This window comes from Chrysemys picta, unplaced genomic scaffold (assembly GCF_011386835.1).
Source record: "Chrysemys picta bellii isolate R12L10 unplaced genomic scaffold, ASM1138683v2 scaf3128, whole genome shotgun sequence".
Lineage (NCBI taxonomy): Eukaryota > Metazoa > Chordata > Testudines > Emydidae > Chrysemys > Chrysemys picta.
Window position 1 is genome coordinate 1 of NW_027055830.1, and position 6,952 is coordinate 6,952.

General features: G+C 44.4%; 1 long non-coding RNA gene across 1 annotated transcript; it reads left to right on the forward strand.

Moving 5' to 3' along the window:
• The first annotated feature begins 1,645 nt into the window (after nucleotides 1-1,645).
• Nucleotides 1,646-3,788, forward strand: LOC135980413 (uncharacterized). The gene is made up of 3 exons (XR_010597493.1): nucleotides 1,646-1,804; nucleotides 2,360-2,458; nucleotides 3,741-3,788. It is a non-coding gene; the product is annotated as an uncharacterized LOC135980413 (long non-coding RNA).
• Nucleotides 3,789-6,952: the final 3,164 nt, after the last annotated feature.

Consider the following 6,952-nt stretch of genomic DNA (forward strand, 5'->3'; position numbering starts at 1 on the left):
CTGGTATGATTGCAGTGTGCAGAAGCATTCCTTTTCAAGCAGAACCACTGGAATGTTTAGCCAGTCAAGAGATCTGATTGGCTTTGAACATTCCAAAGTGCTTTATGACCTTGGCATGCAGGTCACATAGATGTAGATCTAACTGCTGAGTTAATTTCCCCTAGGAGCTGTTGAGGACTTATTGCGGGAGTTGGGTATTTTGTAATTACAAATTTACAAATTCTGTCTGGAGTGGATAGAGCAAGGGCAAGGTGCTCATTTGTATTGTTTGTTTTAAATAAATTAAACTAGATAAGGGGGCACTGAAGGGCGCTTATTCTGGCTCTTTTCTCTCCAGGAAGATTAAAATATGTAATTGCTCGGCTGTTTCTGAAGTGCTGCTAAATGCGGGGATTGGAGGGCATGGCATGTTTTACACCACTTAAGCCAATGCAGGCTGAGGAGTCGGTGTGGCCTCGTGGATAGGATTCTGGATAATGACTCAGGAGACATGGATTCTCTTCCTGGCCACAGACCTGCTCTGTTATGATAAGACTTGGGCTAGTCATTTCATGTGTGGATTGTAAGCTCTTTAGGGCAGGGGCTTATTTGCCAAATGACTGTGTGGTCATCAAGAAAAACTTTTGCCAATTGTTTGTTCTCTTTTATGTTTTGTCCCCAGCAAAACAGAGCAGACATTTACTGTGTCCTGGAGAAAATATTACAGCAGGACACCGGGGGCCTAGAGAGAAGGCTACTGAACAAAATAATAACCCTGGCCTCAAACCACATGAGAGAGACTGAGGTAAGTTAGTTCTCCCGAGATACTAATCAAAGGATCCAAAGCTTTAACTAATTAAAACTCTCTTTTTGAGGGGGTAAACTATATACTGAAACAAAAATCTATTCTCCTGTTAGAGGCCCACACCTTCCTCCAGACCAAAGCCCAGGTCCTAGACAGCACTTGTGCACATGCATAGGATGGGAGAACTCACATGCGAAAGTTACACATGTGCTTAAGTGCTTTGCAGGATCAGGACCCGAGACACATGATATCGGACACAGAGACAGGCCTATGGTTTCTGAACGAGCAAGTCTTTCCCAAAGTCTACTAGGGATTTCATTATTGATCCTGATGTTATGTGGAAGGCGCTCTGATACTATAGCGATAAGTGGCAGTATAAAGCGCCAAGACAGACAGAATCTGAGCTATCTCCAAAAGAAGCAGCATTGGATTTAGAATATAGTTTGCCAGCAGGAAAACCCATGGAAAAATCCCTCTCTTGTTCCAAAGGAAGTCAGCCTCCTTTTGGGGGACAGTTTATTCCAGGAAAGCTCTCTGAATATCTTGAAGCTGCCCAGTCTGTGTCTCACTACCTCCTCAGGGAAGAGCAGGGAAAAATATCATATGACATCCACCACAAGTAGCTAATAGTAAATAGTCTAACTAAGCAGCTTGCAAGGAACTCAAAGGCTGAAAATTGTTTAGCCAAATGACTCGAATATTTATGACTAATGACTCTAGCCACAGAAAGTTGGGAGGCTTCATTCACAACTTATGCACAGAAATAAGGACTTGACTCATATAAACAACTCTGGCTAGTGCAACCGGCTTCAGTCACCTCAGTCTCTCTCTCTCTCTCTCTGTTTTTTTTTTTTTAGGAAGCAACAAATGAACTAAAAGTGGCAGCTAGCAACACCTTAGTGACCCTGGCACGCTGCTATTTCTATGAGGTGATGTACGAGCTGCAGTGTCGTCTGAAACTACTGGGACTGCCTGAAGAGTTTGTTTTCATTACACTGGGCAACCTGTCATCAGCCTATGGTATGGTAACTTCCATCTTTTGTTTCAAAGTTATTGTCTTTCATTTAAGGACAGGGGATTACTCTCTCTACCAAAAAATGTTACAGCTAAACAGAGCTCTGTTTGAGTGTGTGCACGCGGGTGTGTGTGGGGAGAGACACAAGATTAACTGCTGTTGCTAGTTCTTGGCTTCCAGATCATGAGCTATCCAGACGGAGGTGCAAGCTCTAACTTATGTCCCTTACTGAAGTTCCTTAAGGATCGGATGGGGGAAGGTCAGGTCTAGTGGAGCTCTTCTCCACCCCACTTCCCATCCTGTCCCAGTGCTCTCTCCCCTTACTCTGGGAGTGAGTTGGCCTTTGGGCACAGCTGTACACTGGTGGAGGATTCCCCTCTTCAGGGTGAATCCCCCACTGGCTTTCAATGGCTGCTTTAAAGCCATTCTGCTCTGCTTATGCAGCACAAAATGGCCTAGGAGCCCATAGCATCCTGCCCCACGGTGTTTCTAAGTGTGTTGTAAGAAGGCGGAGAGCAGCTGATTATCTTTCTTCCTTCTCTTCTGGCCTTTCTCTGCAGCACTTGAGTGTATCCCTTATGTGGGAATGACCCTGAAGCGCATGTTCTCCATGTTGGGGTTAGTCAAGGACAGCAGGCTGAGACAAGCGTTTTGTGGTGGTAAGAGCAGCACTTACTGGAGGTGCCCAAAATGGATATTGAGGGGTCTTGGTACAGATTGAAGTGACTGGCCAAGTTTGCAAACAGGCCCTGAACTGTGCTCCCTGCCCTGGATTGCACTAGGTGCTGCGTTCTTTGGCTCCCGTGGCACTCAATGAAGTTGAGAGTGCTCCGTACTTTGCAGGAGGCGCTGAGCATTTGTAAGTTCAGGCCCTTTATGACTCATGGATATAATTTAAAATAAACACACACACAAAGGCTGAAGCTGCCCATCTGCCAGGAGGCTCCTGGGGGAGGAGGTGAAGGGAGCAGATTTCATTACTGAACATTTAAAAATCCCCTGTTCTCCACTCCTCCACCCATTCTCTCCCCTTAGTTTCTTTATCATCATCTCCTTTCACCCTCTTTCTCTATCTTCTCTTCCTCTCCACTTCTCTCTTCCTTTGCTTTTCAGGTGATGCTCAGTAAGGGGTTAATCCTGTGCCTTTGAGGTAAATGGGAATTTTGCCTTAAACTTCATAGAGAACAGGATTGGGCCCTAATTCTTCTTAGCAAGGACACTAGATACACCTACTTTTAGGGCAAAGTGCTCCCCAATACCTTCAAAGCCCAGTAAAGCCAATGGATGTTAGGGGCACTGAACATCTTTCAGACAAACTGTAACTCAAGATGAAATCATACAGTGTAAGGGTTAAATAAACAATAACTGCAGAGGACGCGAGTCATTCAGAGGAGAGCTGGTTGAAATATTTTGATTTTTAATTATATTTTCCATAATTTTTCTTTCCAAATTTGATGAAAAACAAACCTGAAAAATGTCAATGAGAATCAGGAAGTGTGTGTCCAGTGTTTTGGAGCAGCTAAAGAGGTGGCTAAATTTTTTTGATTTTTGAAAAATATCAATGATTTTTATACTTTGCAATTTTGAAGAAAAAAAAACCTATCAGTAAAGATTTTTAATTTAATTTAAACTGCTTTTTCAACCAGCTCTAATGAAGAGGTAACAAGGAAGGGAGAAAAAATTTGTCTTCAAATGATGGTAATTGAAAAAAGATTGAGAGAGATGCAAATTTAAAAGCCTTTTCAGATAGAAGACATGGAATGGGGGGAAGAGAAATAGCTCAAAATTGATATGGGATTTCAGCGTCTAGTCCTGAACTAAGCAGTAGCTGCCATGGAAGTGTAGTAAACTTTAGACCTGGGTGAGTTCACTGATAAAGCAACTTCTCCTCATTACTAATATGTCTTTTTCACATTGCCTGTCTTCTCTCCTTCCATAAAGTTCTGGAAAAATGGTCAAGGGCAGTAAATCTATATTTGACTAGCTGGGATAACAGCACATTCCCCAGCATGGGTGCATTGCGATTCTTCGATACAATTCTTCCATTCTATTGTCATGTGACCAGCAACTGGCTGCAATGTGAGGATCTGGAGGTGAGAATTGCTGGCTTTCTAAACCTTTAGCAGAAATTGTAATGTTAAATTCTATGTATCTGTCACTTTCTGTGATGATGGCATTTAATGGTAGGTCCTTTTGGATGGAACAGAGTGTCATGTAAAACATCTAAAACCCATATATTTATAATGTCACCACATCATGGAAATTCGGTCTGTACACAGTGTACATAGCTTCTAGTTTTATGCACCTAATGTGCAGATGAACAGGGGATAGTGGGCTAAATTAATTCCTGGTATAAGTCCATTCAGCTCCAGTGGAATTACAGCAGTTTTGAGTTGGCTGAGAATGCCTACTAATCTGGGGAATATTTTACCTGGTATAGTTGTGAAGTGCATTAGAATATAATCCTGAAACCAACCCTACGAATCCCGGTTCTTTACCAGGAAATATTGAGATAGGGCCGTTCCTACAGTGGAACAAGGGAAGTTGCACTCATTAGAAGTAGAAAAGGTGTGCCCATTGGATGATATTGAATGAATTCTTAGGAACATAAATTCTGTGTCTCATCTATGCAGCTCAAGCAGGCCATCATCAAAGCCCTTGGTCCCATGATGAGCCTCCTGCTACACAAAGAGGAGCATCACGATCGGATATTTGAACTGATCTCATGGCTCCTTGAGCAATATAAGGAGGACATTGATGTTTTTCACGTCACCAAGGTGAGCTACCACTCATTAAGGTAACTGTCTATGCGTGTGCATGTATGAACTGCATGAGGAATTTGCTGCCAGTGGGGTTTCCTGGTTTAGACAGTGACTTGTTAGATAATAAATATTCACACGAGTTCTGGGTTTATGCACATGGTGACCCAGGCAACAAGATTTGTAGGTAAATGCCTCTTATGAAAAGCATCCTCTGTTTCTTGGGGAGGATGATAAGGAGATAAAAAACAGAGCACCTGCCCCACTCCCCAACAAGATACTCCCTCCTTGTGATTTCCCAGTACATCCTGTCAACTCTGTGTCTCTCTTTTAGATCATAAACTCCTCACAGCAGGGGCTGCCATATGTTGTCTCTGGTCAGTACCAAGCCAACTATCAGTGGTTGAAAATTAATACTAAGGAGGCTTGAGGGTGATTGCTTTGGCTTATATAACTAGATCGATATAAAAGCATTGCCTGTCTATTTCATCTACCGTTCTATGCAGTGCTGTTGTAGCCATGTTGGTCCCAAGATATTAGAGCGAGAAGGTGGGTGAGATAACCTAATTAAAGATATTGTCTCACTCCCCTCGTCTCTCTATTTCATCCAACTCAGTACCACATGAGCAAGAAGTAATGGGCCATATTCTGTCTTCAGTGGGGCTACACAGTTGTAAATGAAGTCATGAGACAGCTATAACTACTTGGTAGTGATATTTACTCACCATCTCTGTTGGTTGAAGCTGGTACAGAGTATGTGGTCACTTTTGGGGTTGAAATACCCATGATTTGGAGGGAACCAACGCATCATGGACTTGTTTGATAGCATCAGGGCACTACACAACTGCTTAAACATAGTAAAATATGTAGATGGCATCAGAGACATTCTGGAAGCTTCAAGCAGCAAAGGAGAAAAGTGTTTAGCTGCAGGAAGGAATTAGATTTTCACCTTTTTTATCAATCAGCTGGCAGAGGACATAAAATCATCACTGATAAAATTGGCAGATGAGATAAAAATTGGGGAGTGGTAAATAATGGAGAGGACAGCTCACTGATTCAGGGTGATCTAGATCACTTGGTAAACTGGGCGCAAACAAACAAACGTGCATTTAAATACGGCTGAATGTAAATGTCTCCATCTAGGCACAAAGAATTTAGGCCATACGTAACATGCTGGGGGATGCTGTTCTGGGAAGCAGGGACTCTGAAAAAGATTTTGGGGGTCATGTTCAGCTGAACATGAACTCATGCTGTGGCCAGAAAAAGCTAAAGCTGGGATGCATATAAAGGGGAATCTCAAGTAGGAGTACAGTGGTTATTTTACCTCTAAATCTAGCACTTGTGTGACTACTGTGGGAATTCTGTGTCCAGTTCTAGTGCCCACAATTCAAAAAGGGTGTTGATAAATTGGAGAGGATATTGACAGAAGAGCCACAGTGATTAAAGGATTAGAAAACATGCCTTCCAGTGGTAGAATCAAGGAACTAAATCTATTTAGTTTAACAAACAGACAGTAAAAGGGTGTGTGATGGGGTTTACCTACCCCGCATTGGTTCAGCAGGGGTTAATCATACTTTGTGGGCCGAGGAGGCCATGCCCCATCATCTCTGCTGGGCATGCTTCAGCTGGAACCAGGATATGAAAGAGCCGCTCAGCTCAGGCTGAGATGACTGCTGAAGGGAGCAGAGGTGCATTGCAGACTCCTGCAGAGAGACTGCCAGTGCTCCGGGATTCAGAGGCCAGCCGGACTGTGGCTGCAACCAACCCCCAGCCACCCAGTGCCAGAGATGGAGGAGAGACCACAGAATCCCGGAGACTACCAGCTGCTGAAGAATGGGTGGGAAATAGCCTAGGTGGACTAAGCATTGATCCAGTTGAGGTACCGGGCTTTGACTCGGCATGTTTGGGAAGGATACCCGCTGAGTTGGAGGCAGATACCCCTGCGGCAAGACAGGGCCCTGGGCTGGGACCTGTGGAATAGGTAGGAGCCAGTGGAGAAGGGCTGACCTAGGCAACACTTCCTTGCTGCAAAAGGTGGTTCTACTGACTCTGGCCACTAGGCCACATTGCCCTGCGGCCAAGGGCGGTTCCATTGACTCTGGCCACTAGGCCGCACTGCCACACCCAGAAGGGCAGCCCTAGTGACTTGTGCTGTTGGGCCATGGACCCTCACCGAAGGGTGCTGCACTGATCCTGACCATTAGGCTACGCTGCCCTAGGAGCCAGGACTGCTGCGGTGGCTAGGGAGACTAGGCCAGTTGGGCCGCCCCAGATCTACTTCAGTTCCTCCACAACCTGGTACCAACCTGACTGGGTGGACCTGTCCTGTGACAGGGTGACTTAATGACAGTCTATAATATCATACATGAGGGATTCATGTTTTATAATGGGCTC